General features: G+C 42.2%; 1 protein-coding gene across 1 annotated transcript in view; it reads right to left on the reverse strand.

Annotated features, from left to right (window-relative positions):
* Window positions 1-9,923: 9,923 nt before the first annotated feature.
* The window catches only part of LOC124607136 (leucine-rich repeat and fibronectin type-III domain-containing protein 5-like), a 197,841-nt gene continuing 180,486 nt past the window's right edge, over window positions 9,924-27,278 (reverse strand). The window contains exon 4 of the mRNA XM_047139344.1: window positions 9,924-10,299. The gene's annotated coding sequence lies outside the window, so the exon portion shown is untranslated. The remainder of the gene's footprint in view (window positions 10,300-27,278) is intronic.

Below are 27,278 nucleotides of genomic sequence, written 5' to 3' on the forward strand. Positions count from 1 at the left end.
GCTATCAGCAAATGGAAAATGCTGAGTTCTTTTAGATCGTGACACTAGATTAAATGTAATTTTATTTGCAAATGACTTAGCTCTGATACAGAGAATGAAGAAGACCTTCAGATGGGAGTCTGTAAATTGCAGCATATAGCGTCAAATTACAATCTAACATTGTCGATAGATAAAACGAAAGCGATGGCATCTCAGGGCAGACAACCAGAAATATCTAAAATAGTCCTGAATGATAAAATCTTGGAGTAACTAAAACATTTTAAATATCTAGGATGCATCACTTATGATTATAACCATGATGTGGGCTGAAAATCAAATAAGTTTGCAGAAGAAAGCCAGGAAAGAAACCCAGCTGAAGTTATAAAACAGTAGCAGTGTCAGCTCTTACTTAAGGGAGTGAAGCATGGGCAACAACAAGATACCGAGAAAGTAGAATAAAGGCTCAAGTAATGAGATATCTAAGAAGCGTGGAAGGATGTACAAGGGGAGATCGGAAAAGAAATGAAGATTTAAGGAAAGATGTTGTAGGAATATATAAGCTAAACGGGAAAATAAAGGGAAATAGGAGAAAATGGAAGGAACATGTAGACCGTATGAGTGGAGAAACGTCCTCAGTAAAGGATCTAAATTATAAATGCACTGGAAGAAGAAATGTAGGAAGACCATGCAAGAGACATATATCGTAACAGGCGATGTACGCAATACATTAAGTGACGAAGAAGAAGAGGAAGAACATTAATTCTTTAATTGTGTGTCTATAAACTTTGTAATCATTATTCTGTAATATATGTACAGACTAGTTCCAGGACCAACCAGCTTTGGCTCGAATGGTCCACAGAACCTGATAAATAATAAAATGAAAGGGATGTGTTTGCTCCATCCAACGTTCCCAGTTTACAGGGGACAGTCGCACATGTTACATCTCCGAAATACCCCCCCCCCCCCAACCAAATCTATCTGATATGGCACCCACTGACTTGTTCCTCATTCCTCAGATGAAGAATCCATTACGTGACTGGCATTTCCAGAATGACATCTGTGATATTGCCTGGGTATCGCGGTGGCAGACCAAAGTCGGCAATGCGAATCGATACCACAGACATTGGGACTCACTGCAATCCACGACAACCAATGGGAGACACTCCAGAAGACACAGCATAGCAGTGCCATCACGCTGAGGTCAGTACACTGTTGAGCACCCAAGAGCTCAGGTCCAGTTCGAGACCTCAGCTAAAACAATCAACATCAGCATGTAAGACACTGGCAGTTAAAATCTTTGATCAAATGTACTTTCGTAAATGTTGCATTTTGTACTGCAACAGAATAGCTTGTTAATCTGTGCGTCAGTGATGCTTCCATTGTCAATGACTATTGTACACTCATGTGACAAAAACCATGTGATAGCGATATGCACATATACAGATGACAGTAGTATCGCATACACTATGTATAAAGGGCCAGTGCTTGGTACAGATGTTATTTATACTCAGGTGATTCATGTGAAAAGGTTTCCAACGTGATTATGGACGCACGTTGGAAATTAACAGACTTTGAATGCGGAATGGTACTTGGAGCTAGACGCATCGGACATTCTATTCCAGAAGTCGTTAGAGAATTTAATATTTAGTGATCCTCAGAGTCAAGAGTATGCTGAGGATACCAAATTTCAGGCATCACGGACAACGCAATGGCCGACGGCTTCCACTCAACACCCGAAAGCAGCGACGTTTGCGTAGACTTGTCTGTGCTAACAGACAAGCAACAGTGCGTGAAACAACCGCAGAAATCAATGTGGGACGTACGACGAACGTATCTGTTAGGACAGTGCGCTGAAATTTGGCGATAATCGGCTATGGTAGCAGACGATCAACGCGAGTGCCTTTGGTAACAGCACGACGCCACGTGCAGCGCCTCTCCTCGGTTCGTGGCCATATCGGTTGGACCATAGACGCCGGGAGAACGTGGGCTGGTCAGATGAGTCCCGATTTCGGTTGGTAAGAGCAAATGGTAGTGTTAAGAGTATGGTGCAAATCACACAAAGCCATGGACCCAAGTTGTCAACAAGGCACTGTGCAAGCTGGTGGTGGCTCCATAGTAGTATGCGCTGTGTTTACATGGAATGGAGAAGATCTCCTGGTCGATCTGTACCGATCACTGACGGGAATTGCTTATGTTTGGTCACTTTGAGACCATTTGCAACCCAGCCAAAGATGGATTTTTATGGATCACAATGCGCCGAGCCACAATATTCGCGACTGGTTTGAAGAACATTCGAGAGAATTATTTGGTCACTGTAATCGCCCGATATGAAACCCCTGGAACAGTTATGGGACATAATCTAGAGGTTAGATCGTGCACAAAATCATGCACCGGAAACGCTTTCGCAATTATGAACAGCTGTAGAGACATTATGGACCAATATTTCTGCAGGGGACTTCCAATGACTTGTTGAGTCGAGGTACAGCACTATTCCAGACAAAAGGAGATCCGACAAGATATTAGGAGGCATCCTTTGACATCTGTCAACTCAGTATAAGTCATCAAGAAATCTTTTAGCAAAGTATTGTGTCAAATTTAAGTAACTCTTTTATTCAGTTACATTAAAAAGTGAGCTGATACACTGACGGAAAAAAATCGCAGCACCAAGAACTGGTTATACAACATAAACGAAATTTGTCAGGCGTGTTTCTGCATCTGAAAGAAGATATCTGTTCAAATTTCGCGCCAGTCGCTTAAGAGTGGCGGTCGTAGCGCTCTATGAGGATACAAATTAGGTTTGTTTTAACGCTATAGCGGTCCTGAGCATTAGTTACCTTTGAGATTGCACTTGGTGAGTTGATGTTAGTCACGACTGCCTTTAAGGCGACAAAGACGCCATTATCAACATATCATTGAGTTTGAACGGGACTGTGTAATAGCGCTACGAGAAGCTGGGGGTTCCTTTTGCTATAGTGCAGAAAGACTTTGGAGGAATGTAGCCACTGTACATGATTGCTGGTAGCGGTGTCCACGAGAATCTACGGTCGCAAGAAGATGGGGCTCCAGACGGCGACGTGGCACTACCGGAGGAAAGACCATCGTGCTCGGCATATTGTACAGCATCTGGCTGAAACCAGTCTGTCTGGGTGCTAGACGCTCTGGACCTTCACCTGCAGTTATGGTGCGGAGTGCGGTTTCATACGACAGCAGGAGTACTCTTGTGGTTATCCCGCTCACCCTGATTGTGCGTCACTCTGGTGGTTGGGGCTGTTGTGCTACCGTTCATGAACAGCATTCCAGGGTGTTTTCCATCATGCTCTACAGAACGTCGATATGTTGGCTTGGCCTGCTCGATCTCCAAGTTTGTCTGGAATCGAGCACATATGGAACATCATCGGACCACAACTCCAGCGTCATCCACAAACAGCATTAACCGTTCCCGTATTAACCGACCAAGAGCTACGGACATGGAGTTCCATACCACAAATTGACATCCGTCACCTATTCAACACAATGCATGCATGTTTGCATGCTGGTACTTAACATTCTGGCGATTACACTGGTTGTTATTGTACCAGCATTTCACACTTGCAATAGCTTATCTCGCGCTTACATTAACCCGTGATCTTGCAGCTTTAATGACTTGATTATGTTATCTAGACAAATGTATTTCAGGAACTTCCCTACATTAATTATTTTTTGTTGTTTTAACTTTGTTCGGTGAGTGTATTTCATGTGCTCTAGTTTGATGAACTTTCTCCGGGAGCAATCAAAGAACTCACATTTATTGCCGGACGAAAAAGCTTCGCCTGGTCACAACAACGTCCATTTGATTTTCGAGGGGAAAAGTTTTCCGAACAGCCAAAATGCAGACTGTTACAACCAAGATCTGCACCAAGTCAATGATCTTCGAGAAAAAAAAATGACATTGAAGGGTCGACATGCATAGAAGTACTGACACCACTGGAGGTAGCTTGATTCTTTCGAGGTGATGATTGGAACCTTATGACCAGTTTCGTCCATCGTTCTCAACGGAATGAAATCGTCAGACAAGAAAGTAGGGCGTGCCACAAACTAGCGTTCTGGAATTGTTACTGTTTACGAGATATATAAACAAACTCGTGAGTAGTTTTGCGAACGCCGTGAGGCAGTTCGATGGAAACTGGCTAAGAACATGTGTAACCTGACAGGGTGAAGTCTGAGGAATTCAGTCTCTCGAAACATGAGCTCTGCGAGGATGTGTCGGTGGCAGTGCTTACCTATGAGCACTGGTAAGTGGTTTTACAGCTCTTGGCCAGTTGCCATCTTCGCAGAGGGCGACGTTTAATACAGTGATTTTTCCGAACTTGTTTTCAGGGCGTAATGTAAAACTAGTAGTGACCATCCGTGATCAGAATAGCGATGGAATGATTGAAGGCTGACTGATAAGACTCTTTTCGACTACAGGCAGTTTAACTTCTAGGTTCATTTCGAGATGATCTAAGGCACACAGAAATACACACATCAAAAAAAGTTTTTCATAACCTCGGTTCCGAGAGTTCCGGAACCTGTGCAGAAAATTGGAATAGAGATCAACATAAATATCATTTCCGTCCTTGTTATTGCTCATGAAAACTACACATTGCATTTTGTACCACCATACAGCGAGACCTTCAGAGGTGGTGATCCAGATTTCTGTACACACCGGTAACTCTAATACCCAGTAGCACGTCCTCTTGCATTGATTCATGCCTGTATTCGTCGCAGCATACTATTCACAATTTCATCAAGGTACTGTTGGTCCAGATTGTCCTACTCCTGAAATGCGACTCGGCATAGATCCCTCAGAATGGTTGGTGGGTCACGTCGTTCATAAACAGCCCTTTTTAATCTATCCTAGGCATGTTCGATAGGGTTCATGTCTACAGAATATGCTAGCTACTCTAGTCGAGCGATGTCGTTATCCTGAAGGAACTCATTCACAAGATGTGAACGATGGGGGCGCGAATTGTCGTTCATGAAGACGAATGCCTCGCCAATATGCTGCCGATATGGTTGAACTATCGGTCGGAGGATGGCATTCACGTATCGCACAGCTGTTACGGTGCCTTCCATGACCACCAGCGGTGTACGTCGGCCCCACATAATGCTACCCCAAGCAGCAGGGAACCTCCAACTTGCTGCATCCTGAGTGGTCCATTCGACATGTTGTTGGACCCATCTGTACCGCGCTGCATGGTGTCGTGGTTTCAAAGATGGGCCTCGCTATGCACGTCGGGAGTGAAGTTGCGCATCGTGCAGCCTATTGCTCACTTTTTGAGTCTTAACACGAAGTCCTGTGGCTGCACGAAAAGCATTATTCAACATGGTGGTGTTGCTGTCAGGGTTCCTCCGAGCCATAATCCATAGGTGGCGGTCATCCACTGCAGGAGTAGCCCTTGGGCTGCCTGAGCGAGGCATGTCATCGACAGTTCCTGTCTCTCTGTATCTCCTCCATGTCCGAGCAACATCGCTTTGGTTCACTCGGAGACGTCTGGACACTTCCTTCGTTGAGAGCCCTTCTTGGCACAAAGTAACAATGCGAACGCGATCGAACCGCGGTATTGACCGTCTAGGTATGGTTGAACTACAGACAACACGAGCCGTGTACCTCCTTCCTTGTGGAATGTCTGGAACTGATCGGCTCTCGGACCCCCTGCGTAGAATAGGGGTTGCTCATGCATGGTTGTTCAGATCTTTGGGCGTGTTTAGTGACAACTCAGGACAGTTAAAGGCACCGTGTCTGTGATACAATATCGATAGTCAACGTCTATGTTCAGGAGTTCTGCGAACCGGGGTGACGCAAAACAATTTTGATGTGTGTAGAAAAAAAAAGTCCGCAGATAATGCTCTTGTATTTTTAGGTTTTGCAACGCCAGAAGAATATAGCAAAATGGAGGAAGATCTGAAGATAGCCTTTAAAATGTGCAAGGATTCGCAGTGAAACTTCTAACACCCAGAAATGTAACATATTGTACGTAAATAAATGAACTGTTACTCGATTGCAAAGTTGGCCAGCGATCGCTGCAAAACAGTCACAACCGTAAACTGTGTAAGATCATGCGTCTGAATTAATTTAAGTTGTATCCAGGACGAAAAACAAATTGTGGAAAGTGTAGGATCAAGACCTAGACGCATTGTAAGACTGCAAAGGAAATGTAATTCATCCATGAATGAGGTAATTTTAAAAACCACCTTTCAATCGATTCTTGAATATTGACTACAAGTCAAATTAACAAAGGGCACAGGGAAGAGTCAACACGGGGTCGTTTAGTGTGCGTGAGATGTCACGGAGACAGCAGACGCTAAAAACAGAAGCGTTGCGAATGTTCGAGAGGGTTAATGTAACGTTTCCGGAAACACACGTCCACGGAGAGCCAGGGATCATACTACTTCCTCCTTCACCCTCTTACATTCAACCCTTCCCTCCCTTCCCAAATTTCATTTCATTTCTTGGCTCTCACCTTTCTCCTTCAACTCACTCTCCATCACTCTACTATGCTCTTTGCCCACTCATACTTGCTTCTCCCTCTCCTATCTACTCATAAAAAAGCAGTTCCATCATTATTCCTTCATTAATTTTACACACTATATAAATACAGAGCAAAATAATCAAACAGAATAGCATACTCGCGATGAATTACAGAGAAAAGAAAGAAAAAAAAGAACAAAAAATATAGGTCAAAGACAACTAATGGGAATGTTAGCAACACTGCAAAACACAATACACACTTGGAGTATACAAATAAACAGTGAACAGTGGTATAAGGAAAAGTATGCTGTGTGAAACGTAAGAAATGCATAGTTCTGCAAAGCAGCGTAAAATTAGACCACATGTATCAGTGTCTAACGTAGAAAGGAACGAAAGACGTGTTAGAAGACGACATTTCCTGATGTAGGCGAAAAACCAAGCAGAAAAGACCATAAGTTAAAACCAACAGTTTGTTGACGAACTAGGAAACAAATTAGACTGTAAATATGTTTAATTACAGACCACTGACGACAATTTGCTTCAATGAAGTGAAACGTGTCTGGTAAGAAAAACACCCTTTTTCTTTTAGTAGTAACAAAAATACCCTAAGGAATCTCAAGAAATAACCTTGGCGACAAAATCAGAGAAAATCAATCTTGACTAGTGACTTGACGACAGTTGTTGTTCTCTCACATAATTTGTGAAAAGAAGGGGGAGGGAGGGGCGAGGAGGGGGGGGGGGCAGTGGTACACAGTTTATTCTCTGTTATGCACCCCAAGGTGGCTTGCTTAATTCAATCGTTGATGTAGATATAAAATGGAACGGTCGCTTTCATTTGTTAGTTCACTAGCAGTTCCTGTATGAGTGACTCTAATTCAATGTGTCTGCTATTATTGAAATACTATCTTACTCCCCGCGGTGTTACCCTAGGTAAAACACAATGTTCGAATTTATAAAGAAATGTTAATGCCGAAACTTACTATGCACACATATGTACGAGGGCAGTTCAATAAGTAATGCAACACATTTTTTTTCTGAAACAGGGGTTGTTTTATTCAGCATTGAAATACACCAGGTTATTCCCCAATCTTTTAGCTACATAACACTATTTTTCAACGTAATCTCCATTCAATGCTACGCCCTTACGCCACCTTGAAATGAGGGCCTGTATGCCTGCACGGTACCATTCCACTGGTCGATGTCGGAGCCAACGTCGTACTGCATCAATAACTTCTTCATCATCCGCCTAATGCCTCCCACGGATTGCGTCCTTCATTGGGCCAAACATATGGAAATCCGACGGTGCGAGATCAGGGCTGTAGGGTGCATGAGGAAGAACAGTCCACTGAAGTTTTGTGAGCTCCTCTCGGGTGCGAAGACTTGTGTGAGGTCTTGCGTTGTCATGAAGAAGGAGAAGTTCGTTCAGATTTTTGTGCCTACGAACACGCTGAAGTCGTTTCTTCAATTTCTGAAGAGTAGCACAATACACTTCAGAGTTGATCGTTTGACCATGGGGAAGGACATCGAACAGAATAACCCCTTCAGCGTCCCAGAAGACTGTAACCATGACTTTACCGGCTGAGGGTATGGCTTTAAACTTTTTCTTGGTAGGGGAGTGGGTGTGGCGCCACTCCATTGATTGCCGTTTTGTTTCAGGTTCGAAGTGATGAACCCATGTTTCATCGCCTGTAACAATCTTTGACAAGAAATTGTCACCCTCAGCCACATGACGAGCAAGCAATTCCGCACAGATGGTTCTCCTTTGCTCTTTATGGTGTTCGGTTAGACAACGAGGGACCCAGCGGGAACAAACCTTTGAATATCCCAACTGGTGAACAATTGTGACAGCACTACCAACAGAGATGTCAAGTTGAGCACTGAGTTGTTTGATGGTGATCCGTCGATCATCTCGAACGAGTGTGTTCGCACGCTCCGCCATTGCAGGAGTCACAGCTGTGCACGGTCGGCCCGCGCGCGGGAGATCAGACAGTCTTGCTTGACCTTGCGGCGGTGATGACACACGCTTTGCCCAACAACTCACCGTGCTTTTGTCCACTGCCAGATCACCGTAGACATTCTGCAAGCGCCTATGAATATCTGAGATGCCCTGGTTTTCCGCCAAAAGAAACTCGATCACTGCCCGTTGTTTGCAACGCACATCCGTTACAGACGCCATTTTAACAGATCCATACAGCGCTGCCACCTGTCGGAAGTCAATGAAACTATACGAGACAAAGCGGGAATGTTTGAAAATATTCCACAAGAAATTTCCGGTTTTTTCAACCAAAATTGGCCGAGAAAAAAAATGTGTTGCATTACTTATTGAACTGCCCTCGTACCATCACAAAAGTTACTTCTTGGAGTTAATGAGGCGCGAACAACTTGCGGTCCAGTAAATCTCAAGATATGAAAAAGAAAAAGAGCCTCACCAGATGTTAGGTGATGGAATAAACTGACAGAACACATGTCGCTCAAAATTCTCTCGTTTACTTATGGAAAAAAACCTAATCCCTATGCTAAACTTAATGTTTTTATTTGATAATTAACTTTCATGGATGACTTTTTAGCGACGCTACCCATTGCACGGGAACGACGTTTTCTTTCGGAATCAAAGGTAGCCTACGTATTAATTCATGATATAGGCTACCTCCATTTACAAGTTCATCCAAATCCGTCCAGTCCCTTCAGCGTGAAGCATTAACAAACATACTAACTCGACGAAGAAAGGAAACAAGCAGTTTCTACTTTGGTGCACCGTAAATTATATGATGTCTGTATTTGTAACAACGTCGCCTGGCCTCACGTGTATGCCTGTTACCAGTGGATAAGCTCGCATATCATAAATAAATCCAGCTCAGCGGCTAAACTGCAACGGGCTTGTGTGCAAGTATGGGTTAAACACTTTGAGGATTGTATAAGCATTGTATTCATTACGTTGAATCGTATTGTGTAGAACATATTAAACAATAAAAGCATTTTCACAAGTACGGCACAGTTAGAAAATAAAAGAGTGAACAGCTTCTTCTAAGAATAACTGTTGTTCCACTGGTAAATACTTTTACAACTCTTGGCCAGTTGCTGACAATTCTCTTCTTCGGAGAAGCTGACATTTACTAAAGTGATTTTCCGGAACTTGTTTCCAGTGCGGTATGTAAGCATTCCAAATTTCTTCCAAAGCCGTGCAGCCGTTTCAGCGAGAAGGAGCAACAAACATACTCACTTACGAACTTTCGAATTTATAATATATATGGAAATATTAGGCAGGTTTTTGGAACAAAAATTTTGTCGACTGGATGAAGGATTATACCAGTAATAGTCGTTTCAACTCACAGTTCACATACATCGGGCTGTTCTGGTCCACTATTGGTAGTCAATTTTTTCTTTGCAGGCAAGTATATATTCAATTAATTCGCTGTTTTTTAGCTTAAAGTATCCAGTAAGTTGTTACAAGCCATTAGTATGAAACACATTTATTGACATTTATAAAAAAATCAACTGCCGAGTTACTCGCGCATACTGAGTTCAAAAAAAGACCTTGTAACTTCAATACTACATCGCTGTCACTGTCCAGACGAGCCCCTGCACATTATGACACTGAAAGTAAACAAGTTCAGTCCTATGACCAGTCGAAGACTGACTACAGTTTGAATACGTGGAAGCCAGATTTCCCCCTCCGTGGGTGCCTCCGTTTGCTCGCAAAGTGAGCTCTCTCTTGCACGTTCTGCGAAGAGAGAGCGAGTAACGCCACGGTGACAGAAGGGACAGCCATCCTTCTTCCTGGCAGTCGCCGCATCGGCGAAGAACTGCGTTCCACAACGGTGCCTTGTCTGCTGAAAAAGAACAATTATTTCTGTATCACCCAGGTTTCAGTAGTAATACAATAATACATCCAGAAAGAATGTTCACTCTGCATCGGAGTGTGCGCTGATGTGAAACTTCCTGGCTGATGAAGACTGTGCTGGACCGAGACTCGAACTCGGGACCTTTGCCTTTCGCAGGCAAGTGCTCTACCATCTGAGCTACCCGAGGACGATTCACGACGTGGTAGTAGCGGAATCAAAGCTATGCGGTCGGGTCTGAGTCGTGGTAGCTCACATGGAGCCGGTACGGTGGCTTAACGTTTTCGGTCAGAGGGTTCGCTGCACTCTGTAATAAAAAAAAACTGAGTGAGCGGATCAACAATGGACTTGAACAGGTGTCATGGGACGTCCGCCCCGGACATATGCAACGAACATTAATAAAAAAAAAACCTAGATCAGAAGAAAAAGATGGAAGAACACTTGTTTGCGAAAGGCAAGGGTCTCGAGTTCGAATCTCGGTCCGACACACAGTTTTAATCTACCAGAAAGTTAAAATTTTTTGCTGTGCATGCAATAAAACTGTCGCATGCAGCACCGACTTTTTAATTTATTTTTTCTTTACTATCAACTGTATTTGTGACACATTTTGTAGATAGTATTCACATATGCCACTGAATGGACCAAAAAATTAGATCACTGTATGACAGTTCAGAACATAGTGAGACGCGTGAAAAACTAATGCACCACGCAAGATGTTTAAATTTATTACTTCGTTGCTACTAACTTTATTCGCAACACTTTTCACAGACAGTATACAAATCCGCCGCTGAATCTACCTATAAAAATATGTCATTGTATGACACATAATTCAGAAGATATGACGTCATAAACACTGAGAAGCGCATGATGCATTACGTTTCAATTTCTTACTTTTTTACTACTATTTCTACAGTAGTCATAGCACATTTATCAGATAGTAGGCACATGTAACACTGGATGTACCTGCAAAATTATGTCATTTTACAACACATATTTCAAGACATACGATTTGATATCCACTGAACTGTGTGAAAATGGCGGCGAAATTAGCTAGAGATACATGTGAAATGTGTGTGTGAAATACAGGGTGTTTCAAAAAGAATATACTTATTTCGAGTGCAGATATTTATTAAAGTTTAAGACATACGAATATGAAACTTTACAAACATATTTACGAACCTCTCAAGTTCAGATTACGGATGTTCAATATGTCCTCCATTAGCGACACGAACAATATCACATCGATACTAAAATTCCTCCCATACACGAGCAAGCGTGCCCATCGTCACTGATGTTATGACAGTACGGATTCGGTTCTTCAACTCTTCCAGGTTCTATGGGAGTGGTGGAACATAAACGTTGTCTTTAACAAAACCCCACAGGAAGAAGTCAGAGGGTGTCAAATCTGGTGACTGTGGAGCCCAGCTGAGACATGTTAAGTACCAGCTCCTTGACGACCAATCCAATGGCTGGGTAGAGTTTCATTCAGATATTCACACATTTCGTGACTCCAGTGAAGGGGTGTCCCGTCTTGTTCAAAAATGAAGTTGTCTTCGTGGGGCCTCGGAAACAACCAGTTTTGTAACATAACCGAGACCAGTAACCATGTTTCAACCAAAGAAGAATGGGTCGTAAACAGATAATAGGGATATCACACAAAACACATTGACTTTGGGAGAATCTCGTACATCTTCAATGGCTACGTGTGGGTTCTGTAGGCCCCAAACTCGAACATTGTGTTTGTTTACCTGACCACTTAGGAAAGTCGCTTCATTACTGAACACCATGCATTGTGCGAAAGTGTTATCATTGTCAATAGCATCAAGAATCTCGATACAAAATGTCACACGTTTGCGTTTGTCATGAGGACGCAGAACTTGTAACAGCTGCAAATTGTACGGCTTCGTAACCACCCGACGTCTCAAAACACGCCAAATTGTTGTGTTAGACAGTTGTAACTCCCGACTGGCACGACGAGACGACGAGTTGATTTTGAAGGACTACGTAGGAAGGCAGTTTTAATTCGTGCATCATTTTCTTCAGGAACACGAGGGCGGCCAGTTCTCTTTCCTTTACATACACATCCTGTGTCTAGAAACTGTCGATACCATCTGCGAATGTTCCACCCATTCGGTGGATCAATTTGGTACCTCAATCTGAAACGTCTTTGCACTGTAATCGTGGAATTGCACTTCGAAGACTCGAGAACATAAAGTGATTTCTGTTGCGGCATAGCCATTTGAAACATATGACGGTTACCTAGTGAAACAGAAGACAACTGACAGCTAGCGGCTATTAATATAAACTAGACTATGTATTCTTTCTCCAATAGCCGAGCCGAGGCGCAGCGATCGATAATTTGGACAAAATTATACTTTGTAATACGTATATTCTTTTTGAAACATCCTGTATGTTAAACGTATGTGAAATAAACAGAAGAGGGAAGCCATCGCTGAACGCCACAGAAAGCCACTCAATGTCCCATGCAGGTCTCTGTTTTCTGTGGTTTGGTGTCAGCGGTAAGCGGCACATGGCAACTCGAGATCTCAATCCAACTCATTGTAACCAATTATCCGACAGTTCGTGGTGACACCATGTCTGTAACGCATGCCTGGATTTCTGCTATTTTCACCCACCTATACCTCAGAGCCAGGTGAACAATCCTACGGTCCGCCTGCGGTGTAATGATGGGGGGATTATAGCTTAGTCGTCTTGCCACACTGCTGTCTTGAGCCCATCTCGACACCACTGTTCCACAATCAATTCGCTTCAGCCAAGTGTCTTTGCGATATGTTAGCATGACGGTGTTATGTCCTCTTGCCAATGATCTGATTTATCTCAGAGTCCAAAAGATGAGAAAATGCTGCTCTCGGCGTGCTATGTTGCGATCTCCATCTGAAAAGTTCCAATAACGCTAGACAGTAATCGCACCCAATAGCCTCCATGTACTCACCCCATTCTCCATCTGTAGGAGTAGCTTTCTTCTGCACTGAAGATAGAGGAAAAATACTTGCATAACAATGAAATTTTGATGAACATATGTTGCGCACATGGAAATACTGGAGTATTAGTTTGGTAGCGATCATAATGCGGTGTCGTCCAGAGATCGCAGTGTCACACCAAAGTCGGCAATGCACATCGATACCAGACAAATTAGCGAGGTCTGGCTGCATGAGCAACAACGAATGAGAGACACTCATGAAGATCATGGCCTCTCTCTTAACATAGCAGCACACTCGCACAGAGGTCAATATCGAGTTGAGCATGAAAGCGCTCTGCTCCAGTTTGAGTCCTCAGATGAAGCAGTCCACACCATCGAGTAGGACTAAAGAGTTAATGAAAATGAACTTCTGTAAATGTTGAACATTGTACTTCAAGTTATGCTTTACTACTCAGTGAGGGTTGTAAATTATCAAGCACTCTCCTCCGGCGAATATTTTTATCATTCACACAATAAAGTGAATAAATATTTCATATGTTTATGTTCCAATAACCCATGTCCCAGAGCAGTCAAAGGACCCACAATTATGGTCGGGCGATTGTAATGTCATCTGGTTATAACACATCACGTAAAATATTCCGTTTCCGTCAATGTAGCGAGATCGGAGTTGTGAATTCCTAATCTTAATACTAGGGCTAAACCAAGACTGAAAAATCTACTAAAACAATTTCACGAGTATAGTTCCTCCAGCTATACGGAGTGATGTTTCCTTCACCGAACGTGTCACATACGTAGGTCCATAGCGTTTAGAGAACACGGACGTTGACAGAGGGTCTCTCTTCTTCGACCACGCGCAGCAGAAGAAGCAATATTTCTGGTTTAGTCATTAAAATTCGATGTATGTACTATTTACAGTGCGACTGTGACATCTAAACAATGTTTTTTTATCCTTTGCTCGCAGGAGTAACACCAGTTTTCATTCCCCTTTGGCTCATAAGATTTAAGTAATGAAAAAAAATAAATCGAATAAAAAATGTTTTTAGCCCGGATCCACAAAAAAGAATTGTAATTCTATAAGACTTAGACGTCGAAATTTTTGCACTATTTGTTCTCCGCTATAAATCTATCTTGGAGAAATTGCGTTTAATACGTTTCACATTTCTATATTGATGTGCCATGACATGATAACTGGTCGTATTTTGTACGAGAGAGTGTTGTACCTAGACGACAGTGTACCTAGGAACTCACAATCTTTTATGGTCGGTACTTCGGTCTGCTGACTGATTTTAGAATCACATGGAGCAATACTCTCAAGAGACAGCCATAAGCAGTTACCGCCATTTTCTACAATTTTTGTTCTTGTTGTTTTGGGCAGTATGTGTAAATATTTCGAGTTCTACTTGTTTAAATGCTGTATGGTTTATTAAAGCTATTTGGAAGAGATAATTAATTCTTCATTTACAGAATTTTGTGTAAAACAAGTTATATAACTTGATGACGATGAAACCATACTTCATCGGTCGTACACTACGTTTTACCTTGAAACGGCATAAAGTCTTTTACCATGGATCAAGTGATATTTGCAAATGAACTGAGTTTCTTTAATTTATTAACAATTTTACCTGTCTCTAAAACTGAAGTTTGTGTTAGTTTCCAGTAGCTTCTATTTCAAAACGTGTTTAACATGGAACTGGTATTTGATAGTATTACTGCACAATTTGATTTCACTTATTGATTCTTGGTCTGTAGTAGAGTAATAATGTAACATACGGTCGACTAAATACATTATTGACAAGATTTTTCTCGACTGAAAAGCTTTTAAATTTCAATCGACTATTTGTTGCTAGGTACATGACCACATAGCACCTTGAAACATGTTTTCACATATTCCGGAGCAATTTTTGGAATTTCAGAAAAAGACTGCAGCACATAAAAGGTGATTGCCATCAATTAAAAGTAGAATAAGAAATTATTTTACACTTCCATTACAGGAACGGCCAGAGCAAAAGTCTGAAAATTGTTCCAACCTACAACATTCTCCCATATCAGTTCGTAAAGAATATCCTCGACAGCATGAGTAGATAGTTAGCACACCTCAAAGTTTTTCAGCAAACTGAGGGAATTCCGTAACATCTTATAACTTATTTTTCTCACTAATGCACGATGGGCTCTTTATAATCACGTTCAACTATTGTGTTTGAAGAAATCAAACCTCAACTGTAATAGAACACTGAGGTGACGAAAGTCATGGGATAGCCATGTACACATATACAGATCACAGTAGAATTGTGTACGCAAGGTATAAAAGATCTGTGCATGGGTGGAGCTGTCATCAATACTCAGGTGATTCATGCAAAAATGTTTACGACGTGATTATGGTCGCACGACAAGATTTAACAGACTTTAAGCGTGGAATAGTAGTTGGAGCTAGACGTATGGGACATTAAAGTTTGGAAATCGTTAGGGAATTCAATATTCCGAGATCCACAGTGTCAAGAGTGTGCCGAGAATACCAAATTTCAGGCATTATCTCTGATCACGGATAACGCCGTGGCCGAGGGCGTTCACTTAACCAGAGCAGCAGCGTTTGCGTAGAGATGTCAGACAAGCAACCGCAGAAATCAATGTGGGACGTGCAACTAATGTATCCGTTGGGAAAGTGTGGTGAAATTTGGCGTTAATGGGCGATGAGAGCAGAAGAGCGACACGAATGCCTTTGTTAACAGCACGACATCGCCTGCAGCGTCTATCCTGGGCTCTTTACCACATCGGTTGGACCCTAGACGACTGGAAAACCGTGGTCTGGACAGATTAGTTACGATTTAAGCTGGTAAGAGCTTATGGTAAGGTTCGAGTGTGGAACAAACCACACAAAGCCACACAAGTCGCCAACAAGGCACTGTGCAAAGTGGTGGTGGCACCATAAAAGTGTAGGCTGTGTTACATGAAAATGCACGGATCACTGACTGAAAATGGTTATGTTCTGCTATTTGGAGACCATTTGTAGCTGTTCATGAGCTTCATGTTGCCAAACAACAAAGCAATTTTTATGGGTGACAATGCGCCATGTAAACGGGCCATAATTGTTCGCGATGCTTGAAGAACATTCTGGACAATTCGAGTGAATGATTTGGCCGCCCAAATCACCTGACATGAATCCTACCGAACTATTACAGACCTAACTGAGAGGTAACGCGTGTGTGGTGTACTTCCTTTCAGCCCCATCGACGGGACGAGGTTCTCCTCCCTCGGCTTCGAATAGGCCACAGCCCTATGACGCATGGCTTCCTGCTCCGGCGAGAAGACCCTCCAATGTGTGGTGCTTGCGGCGTCCAGGTCACTGTGCGCCACGTTTTATTGGATTGCGTTTTATTTTCTGACCAGCGGGCCGCGGCTGTATTGCCAGCGGACCTGCCAACTCTTTTAGGACACACTCGGACGAATGTGGCTAAAGTTTTAAAGTTCTGTGCCATGTCAAATGTTTTTACAAAGATTTTAGGGAGAGGATTTTAATTTGCTCACTGTGTGACAAGCTCGCCCATATTTTATGTCAGTAGCCAGCCAGTGACAATTTCAGTGGCATTCTTGTTGCTCTGTTTTCCCTTTCCTTCGGTTTTACTTTCTTATATAGCATTTTCTTTCTTTTCGTGCTTTCTTTGCGTGTGTGCTTCAGTTTTCTTAGGTCTGATCACATTCGTTCCTTTTAATGTGTGTCAGGGCGCTGATGACCTCGATGTTGAGCGCCCATAAACTCCAACACACACAAACACACACGTTTCGTGCACAAAATCCTGCACCGGGGTGACTTTCGCAATTATGGCCTGCTATAGCGGCAGCAAGGCTCAATATTTCTGCAGGGGACTTCCAACGATTTATTGAGTCCATGCCACGTCGAGCTGGTGCACTACACCGGGCAAATGGTAGTCCGACGCGTTATTAGGAAATATCCCATGACCTCTGTCACCTCAGTGTGCATCCATTGGCTGAAAGACTTCTCCTCTAAGAAATTCATTGGTTCCAACAACTTTTTACCAGCATTCATCTTTCGTCGTATTCATTTGTAAGCGTGACATGTTAATTTTTGCACGGACGCTATAATGATATCCTACTAGCGAACTACAACCACAATGTTTCATGTGTAACAAGTATTGCCATTTGGACACCATTTTAAATTTTAAGGATTCTCTAAGTTTTCTGAGTCTCACATTTAATTTGACGCTGTAATGGCAACCCTACCAAACATACTTGAGGGAAGGTCCTTCAGTCCACTAAACATCTTGGGGTGCCATAGTCACAGGTCTTGGGGAGCAAACAGGTCACGTCTGCTCAAATTTTTTGAAGGTATTGTACGATGGACTATGGACGCGTGGTTTATGGATCACTGCGAACTTCCCCAGCGTAGTCGAAACAACCTTGGCAACATGTGAAGACACCATTTATCGTCACCAGTAACGATACGGGATAGAAATGGTCGGTGTTGTTCAATTGACCACGAACAAGCAGAGCTGCACATATGGACACCCGCTGATTTTTCTGGTTTGGGCTTAGAGCATGCGGTACACATACATCCGATTTTTGAACTTTTCCCACTGCATACAAATGTCGCGTGATAGTGGAATGATCACAACATCCAGTACTCGAGTACACTGACGTTGATAATTGTGGATTAATGCGTGTAAATGAACTTCATCAAACCGTGAAGATCTTCCCGAATGTGAAGGTTCACTAATGTCAAAACGATCCTCTTTAAAACTAGAAAACTATTTTCTTTCCGTGCTCTATCAGGTGACATTATCTCAATAAATGGTGCAAATGTTTCTACCTGCTTCCGCTGACGTCAAGTCTCTACTGAACACAAACAGGAGAATATGTCGGAAATGTTCCGACTTCTCCACTTGGCACTTCATTTTCTAGCGTCCACAACTCTACTCACTATCTCAAAATTATAAAATGACAAAATGTAAACATACAGCAACAGTGAACTACAAATAAAAAATGACAATCGATGAATAAACCCATAGTAACCGGAATACCGACATGCAAAACAAAAACACTACGAACTAATGCACCAACATAATAGTAAACAAAAGGTTTAGAGATAGGAGTCTACTCTTAATGCAGCCAATCTCGAACGGCTATCTTGGCAAGGAGCCTAGAAAACAGACGACTTGAACGACAAATGTAATCCATTTCTTTTAATCTTTATTAATTTCTTTAATAACTCCTTCCTATCGCAAAAATGCAGGCACATATGCAGTACTAATAAACAACCGATTTCGATAACTCATGGCTAAGGAATGTTATCAGACAGGCTAAAACAATACATTACATCAAAGGTCTCGGAGCATGGGCCAGCACATGTTTCGAATACGTTGCAGAAGTTCCGCTGGGAAGCCCGTACATATCTTCCATACAGACCCAATCTGTCCCGATGCGAATTCCATATTTTCGGAGCCGTGAATGAAGTATTCGTGGCCGTAGATTTTCTTCAGACAAAGAGGTGCTCGCTTAGGTACAGCCATGGTTCCCTAGGCGACCGTAAAAATTTTTCCATGAAGACATCGACTGTCTCTATTCTACATTAGGACATGGAATGAATGGTTAGGCAAGCAGGGTCGTAACTTGTGGTGACCTGATTGTGTTACCATTGCCGCTTTCACCTGGTCTCATTATTTTTCATAATTGTTGTCAGATATATTGAAGCAATTCCCATTATATATTCTCCAACTGATGTTTTACATTTGAAAATGGCAACGTAGTTCGTTGAAACCGGTAACGGAACCCCTTTTTTTAAAAGAAAAATTTCACTATCGTAATGTCAAATAAGCATTTAACTTATATATGACCATATTGCATAAACTGCCCATTTGCTAGACTTTGTCGTAGTGCGTCACTTGCAAGTTAGATAAATACTTTCTGTTGCAGATATGGCCCTTCCATTTCATATAATCTCTCGTCCCCAGTAGCATATATCTCCAAACGAATGTCGTGATTTGTTTTCTTCAAGGCCATAGCTTTATTTATTTTATATATTCAGACAATTTATATTAAAAAATCTAGAACACATGTTTAATTTTTAATTTATTTTATTTATTTAGATTTTTCATTTAACTGTTTGGACCATGTGGGAGAAAATGTTATTCAGAAGGTAATCTACTGTAGGATGTATGAAAATTTCATTTCAATCATGATAGTCAACTTGGTTCAACTGTAATTTGCTGAGCTTATGTCTCACTTTTATAAATATTCTGCAGTCACATAAAATATATGTGAGGTTATGTTTCATGATTCTAGATTTAAGAAAACGATTCCTTAGTAATCTGCAGTTCCGCTGGGAAGCCCGTACATATCCTCCATACAGACCCAATCTGTCCCGATGCGAATTCCATATTTTCGGAGCCGTGAATGAAGTATTCGTGGCCGTAGATTTTCTTCAGACAAAGAGGTGCTCGCTTAGGCACAGCCATGGTTCCCTAGGCGACCGTAAAAAATTTTCCATGAAGACATCGACTGTCTCGTCTCACAGTGAGATACATACAGTAAGAGATATGGCGATTGATTATGAAATGTCCGCCCCTGGTAGCTGAGTGATCTGCGCGACGGAACGTCATACCTAACGGGCCGGTTTCAATTCCCGGCTGGGGTCGGAGTTTTTCTCCGCTCAGGGACTGGGTGTTGTGTTGTCCTTATCATCATCGTTTCATATCCATCGACACGCAAGAATCCCAAGTGGCGTCAACACGAAAGACTTGCACCAGGCGTACTGTCTACCCGACGGGAGGCCCTATCCACACGGCATTTCCATTTCCATATTATGAAATAATAAACGGTTTAATTACTCTTTTTCCGCCTTTCTCGTTTTCATTTGACTGCCCCGTATACTAAACCGTGGCGTTTCTCATTTCGACCACTGAGTGAAATGGAGTCTTTCTAACTTGACTGCTGAAATAACACAGTTTATGACAGGACCATTCAATGTTTGTTGCTTGTAGGGTGAAGACTTAAGTTTAGCACATTTTCATTGTGTGTGTTTTACGAGGGCAGTTCAATAAGTAATGCAACACATTTTTTTTTCTCGGCCAATTTTGGTTGAAAAAACCGGAAATTTCTTGTGGAATATTTTCAAACATTCCTGCTTCGTCTCGTATAGTTTCATTGACTTCCGACAGGTGGCAGCGCTGTATGGAGCTGTTAAAATGGCGTCTGTAACGGATGTGCGTTGCAAACAACGGGCAGTGATCGAGTTTCTTTTGGCAGAAAACCAGGGCATCTCAGATATTCATAGGCTCTTGCAGAATGTCTACGGTGATCTGGCAGTGGACAAAAGCACGGTGAGTCGTTGGGCAAAACGTGTGTTATCATCGCCGCAAGGTCAAGCAAGACTGTCTGATCTCCCACGTGCGGGCCGGCCGTGCACAGCTGTGACTCCTGCAATGGCGGAGCGTGCGAACACACTCGTTCGAGATGATCGACGGATCACCATCAAACAACTCAGTGCTCAACTTGACATCTCTGTTGGTAGTGCTGTCACAATTGTTCACCAGTTGGGATATTCAAAGGTTTGTTCCCGCTGGGTCCCTCGTTGTCTAACCGAACACCATAAAGAGCAAAGGAGAACCATCTGTGCGGAATTGCTTGCTCGTCATGTGGCTGAGGGTGACAATTTCTTGTCAAAGATTGTTACAGGCGATGAAACATGGGTTCATCACTTCGAACCTGAAACAAAACGGCAATCAATGGAGTGGCGCCACACCCACTCCCCTACCAAGAAAAAGTTTAAAGCCATACCCTCAGCCGGTAAAGTCATGGTTACAGTCTTCTGGGACGCTGAAGGGGTTATTCTGTTCGATGTCCTTCCCCATGGTCAAACGATCAACTCTGAAGTGTATTGTGCTACTCTTCAGAAATTGAAGAAACGACTTCAGCGTGTTCGTAGGCACAAAAATCTGAACGAACTTCTCCTTCTTCATGACAACGCAAGACCTCACACAAGTCTTCGCACCCGAGAGGAGCTCACAAAACTTCAGTGGACTGTTCTTCCTCATGCACCCTACAGCCCTGATCTCGCACCGTCGGATTTCCATATGTTTGGCCCAATGAAGGACGCAATCCGTGGGAGGCATTAGGCGGATGATGAAGAAGTTATTGATGCAGTACGACGTTGGCTCCGACATCGACCAGTGGAATGGTACCGTGCAGGCATACAGGCCCTCATTTCAAGGTGGCGTAAGGCCGTAGCATTGAATGGAGATTACGTTGAAAAATAGTGTTATGTAGCTAAAAGATTGGGGAATAACCTGGTGTATTTCAATGCTGAATAAAACAACCCCTGTTTCAGAAAAAAAATGTTGCATTACTTATTGAACTGCCCTCGTATATTAAGACAAGAGGGGAGAACCCACTTCAGCAACTGATCCTCTGTTCTAGCAGACAAATGTGATACGGTGCTTAAGATTATGTTAATTGCCCTTAAATTATCTAGGAGAAGGTTTTAATAAGTTCTTAGCCGTATTAGCCCTATTAGCTGTGTAAGTAGGCTGTTTAGGTTTTTATGTTGGTAACGCCACGTAGCGCTCTGTATGAAAATCACCGACTGTGCTGTGTGCAATCTGTGGCTGGGTGGACTCATTGTTGGAATATTCGCTATTGTAGTGTTGGGCAGTTGGATGTGAACAGTGCGTAGCGTTTTGCAGTTGGAGGTGAGCCACCAGCAGTGGTGGGTGTGGAGAGAGAGATGCCAGAGTTTTGAAAGCGGACGATCTGGACGTTTGCCCGTCAGAAAAAGGAAATTTGTAAGACCGAATGTCATGAACTGATATATACATTATGACTTTTGAACACTATTAAGGTAAATACATTGTTTGTTCTCTATGAAAATCTTTCATTTGCTAACTATGCCTATCAGTAGTTGTGCCTTCAGTAGTTAGAATCTTTTATTTACCTGGCAGCATTGGCGCTCGCTGTATTGCAGTAGTTCGAGTAACGAAGATTTTTGTGAGGTAAGTGATTCATGAAAGGTATAGGTTATTGTTGATCAGGGCCATTCTTTTGTAGAGATTGTTGAAAGTCAGATTGCGTTGCGCTAAAAATATTGTGTGTCAGTTTAGTGATGATCAGAATAAGTAAAGAGAGAAATGTCTGAGTTCGTCCAGTTTTGCTCAGCCGTTTGAAAATCAAATAATGTAAGAGGTTTTCCAGGACAGTCACGCTTAATTTTTCCAAGGGGACGTTTCAGCTGGTTCATTCTCGATTTTTTTTTGAAAGTGACCAGATAGACAAACTGTCCTGATTTATTATTTTAGCCTTTATTTTGTTGATTGGTTCCGAACGCATATTTTAAAATTGAGAAAGCAGACTATCTTACATTCTGCGGGACTTGGTATTATTGGGTAGATGAAGGAGAATGTAAATGGAAAAAGTCTGATGGAATTTTTAGGTGAGGATACATTCGATGAATATTTAGTCTTATGATTTTTAACAACATTCGTATCATATTAATTTAACAAAGGTGCTAATAACCTTGCTGTTAGGCGCCCTAAACACACACGCGCGCGCGCTCACACACACACAGACACACACACACACACACACAAACACACACACACACACACACACACACACACACACACACACCTATATGTCTGCATGATTGCATGATTTCACAAGGTTCAGTAATGACGCACAAACACATTAATTCGTTTATTTATTGCCGTAAGTGTTTATACTATCGATACTCTTTTTGGGAAACCCCGCGGAATTAAAATTATGGTCGTGTACATTTCCTCAGCACCTAATACATGATAGAATTTTCAGCTGACCCGTGCAATTCCCACATCCAACCAAACATTTTATGTTAAGTAGGTGCAATAACACTCTGTGACGGAGACATATTGTCGAACATTCATGTTTAAAGTTAAGAAATGGAACTACCGATATTTTATTACAGAGTCGCATTTAATCATTTGTTATTTTGCACCACTTACTGTTGGTGTTTCCACTGCGATCACAAGTAGTCATGTAATGTTGATTGGCCTGCGATATCCTCTTTATACATGGTTTTCCCGTTGTCAGAAGTTATCAGTGTGTACACAACTGTGGACACTGCACGTGTAACGCCAGTGATATAAATATATTGTAGCAAAAAATTGATCAAACTGATCCGTGCGATCCCATCATGCAGGTATAGATGAACAAGGGAGCGGTCTCAGACGCCGTTAAATTTCGGTTCTGTGTCCATATTTTTCCCCACTTCGGTGTGTAAGAAAATATATATCTTCGCGAAATACATTAGAAGTTATCCAGTTAAAGTAACAGTTCTGTGAATTTAGATCGCAAATATTGTGAAACACTGAAAAAACAATGGAAAGTATAGCGCAGAGGTCTGTGATTTAGGACTGTTCAAAGAAAAGAAATATTTTTCGGGCTCGGAGACCGGCATGTCGGATCATGCTGCTTTCTGACGTTTCGTCGGTAGCTCTTCTGAAAACTGCTGGAACGCTCTGGGGGTGTCCACCTGAGGCATTACCGAAATATCAGGAATCACTGCGGTCAATATTTCTTCACGTACGATAAAATTATACAAAAGCACTAATTTCATTTACTACATTAGTTAGTTCTAAAATTCTGAACCCTCTCTAATGTTGTTGTAGGCTGAGTTACCGGAATAAGTAGTCGCTGGCCTCTTGATGCAGCATAAATCTGGAGACGCTCAGTAGCTCGGTACGGGCTTTTGTTGAAGTTTCGAGAACATACCTTCACCGAGGAGTCGAGCAGTATATTGCTCCCTCCTACGTATATCTCGCGAAGAGACCATGAGGAAAAAATCAGAGAGATTAGAGCCCCCACAGAGGCATACCGACAATCCTTCTTTCCACGAACAATACGAGACTGGAATAGAAGGGAGAAGCGATAGAGGTACTCAAGGTACACTCCGCCACACGCAGTCAGGTGGCTTGCGGAGTAGGGATGTAGATGTAGATGTAGAGTACCTATGTGACAGAACGCAAGGTCTCTCTCACAATTGTACACTAGTTCTGTGAGACTGGTGTGGTCTACAGTTCGTTAGTTCGTACGGTTTTATTATTGGCTCTCGTTTTGGATTTATGGCTAGGAAGGCTGAAGAAGAACCTGTTGCAGTTTCACAACTATTGAATCTCACACAAGGAACTTATGAACAAAGATACAAAAGTAAGATACACTTCCGAAATGAAAAATAGTACACTCTTTTAGAACTTTCCCGTTCACTCAAGATTTATTGTTGCAACAGTGGAGTATATGAAATGCGTATGTATACAGATCAATAGCAGAAGCAGTTATGAGGTGGCAGATATCGAACATGCTGAAAAACCCATATTAGTGCGTGGTGTAGTCTCCACGGGCGGCAATGCAGTCGCTAACTCTAGCATCCACTCGATCGTACAGACGGCGAATATTGTCCTGGGATACGTTACGCCACGCCTGCTCGACCTGTTCACTTGGTTCTGTAAAGTTGGGGGTTGACGAGTCACACAAGTAACTTCTTGTCCAATCATATCCCACACGTACTCGACTGGAGCCAAGTTCGGAGATTGTGCTGGCCAGGAGAGCTGCTGGGCCTCTTGCGAAGCACGTAGAGTTTCACGGGGTGTGTGGGCGAGCATTACCCTGTTGGAAAAGGATATCACCTTCCTATTGCAATAATGGCACAAGAACAACGTTCTGCACGTACCGAGCGCTGTTTAGCGAAGCCTTCAGAAACACCAAAGCTAAACGAGAGTTATAGCCTATCGCACCCCAGACCATAAGGCCTGAGGTGGGACCAGTGAGTCTTGAACGAATGCACTTTAAGAGACAGCGCTGAATAGGTCTTCATCGTACGCTCAAACGACCATCACTTGTGCGTAGGCAGAATCTGCATTCATCGCTGAAAACCACTGCGCGCTATGTTATCCTCTGACGACACCTGTCGAGCCGTGCACGTCGATGCTGTGGCGTGAGAGGAGAACGGTTAGAGGTGTGGGTGCCGTAGTCCTACCGCTAACAAACAGATTTCAACAGTTAGTGTTGACATGTCTGGGCTCACTATCCCTGTTATCTGTGATGTGGTAGCTGTACGGTCTGCCACTGTTGCCCTTACAATACGACGATCCTAGCGGGAATCTGTGCTGCGTGGACGTCCAGAATCTTGTCTGTGGATGTGAGAATGTTCGCGTAACCACTGATACCAACACCGTTGCACAGCAGACTCTCACGTCCGACTTGTATGACTGTTTCAGAAAGAGCCATCCCGCCACTTGGAAGGCCACAATTTGCCCCTTTCAAACTCGCTCAGTGGACTGTACGAAGCGCGAGTGCCTCTCCGTGGTGTGCTTCTCTGCCTGCTACATACGTTTCCACTACACTGAGCTTTCCGGCTGTGAGCATTCTCCATTGAAGGATAGACACAGATAGTGCTTTGGTAGCTATGCGACTACGCTATGTGTTGGCGGACGACTTTGAAACCATTACCAGTATATCTTCTGTTTCCCAGGTGGCACATCCGTCATAGAATCAAAACTGACATTATCTTTCTAGGTGCACTAATTTTTTTTTCCTGCAGTGTAACCCCGAAAACCTGAATAACCACTGGAGGCCTGCACTCAACACTTTTACGTGGCATAGCACTACTGTATTTTTTCCATCGTTACATATCAACTGAGGACCATGTCAAGATAACCATTTATTTCTCTTTTCCTTCCTCCGATTCTCTTTCATTTTCTCAGAATGGGCTCTTTTCATCTCATTTGACCCTTTGACACCAGTTGTTCTTCGTTTCTTTTAGCTTACAGAAAACCTTTGTATTTCTTCACCTCTAGTCTGATTCTTTATATAGTAAGGTCTCCTATTCAACCTGCATTTCTTCTAAGTTCTTTTTAATTTTGCCTCCCCACCCAGTTTCTTTGTCTGTTTAACTGTTCTGGAAGAATACTTGGGTAGTCTTTGTTAATTTGTCTTCCTCCATTCTCTCTAGATGTCCATAAACTGTAACACATCTTTTCCACGTCATGTCTGTTATTTTAAGGCAGAATGACTGTATTTCTTTATTTGGACCAAAAAACCAATTGGCATCCTTGTTCTTTGTTGAACCTAACATTTTTCGCTGGATTCTTCTTTGTATCTTTTCCAGATCTTCTAATACCCTTTTGCATCTGGATAAAATTAGTGCTTCCGATCCATAGAGGACTACTGGTTTTACAACTGTATTATAATGCCTTAATTTAATATCTTTAGAAAAACATTTTTGTTGTACGTATTTGTTACATCATGCCTGCTCTTTTCATTTTTTAGTCTTGATTTTACCTGCTTCTTTTTCACTTTTCATATTCATATTTTCTCCCATATATTTAAAGTTGTCTGTTTTCTTGTTGTTACCATACTTGATTTTTAAAATTCTTGTTGCTGTCTTTTCATATGATATCTGTAGATCTGTCATCTCCGTTATCTCCTTCAGAAGTTCTGGTCCTTTCCTTGCATTCTCTGAGTTCCCTCTATTATTATCAGATCATCTGCGAAGACCAAACAGTTTATTTTTTCTTTCCATTTAACTAACTTTACATAGTTATAAACATTTTGTTCTTATTCCTCTGTTTTACATTCACTTACAAAAAAATAACACTGAAAAGCTGTCTTCTTGTCTGACTTCTAATACAATTTGGTGGGGACTAAGTTGTTTCGAGAAGTTTAACTTTAGATACTTTCAGAGTTTTCCTGTCTACTGCAAATTCCTTCAGGGTTTGAAGGAGGGAGTCACTGTCTATTGAAACACATGCCTTTTTAAAATTAAGAAATATTGGCACAGTCTTTTAATATGATATTTTCATATAAGTAATTATTTGTTTAAAATATAGAATTTTTCTCTGGACAGGATCCGTTACTTCTAAATCAAGTTTCATACCCTCAGATTTGTTCATCTAACTGAGGATATGAAATGTCCAGAAGAGCTTTCAACAAGATTGTGTATTCAAAGGGTAGCAGTGAAATTCCTCATAATTATTGATATCTGTTTTGTTCC

Source organism: Schistocerca americana, chromosome 3 (assembly GCF_021461395.2).
Source record: "Schistocerca americana isolate TAMUIC-IGC-003095 chromosome 3, iqSchAmer2.1, whole genome shotgun sequence".
Taxonomy (NCBI): Eukaryota; Metazoa; Arthropoda; class Insecta; order Orthoptera; family Acrididae; genus Schistocerca; species Schistocerca americana.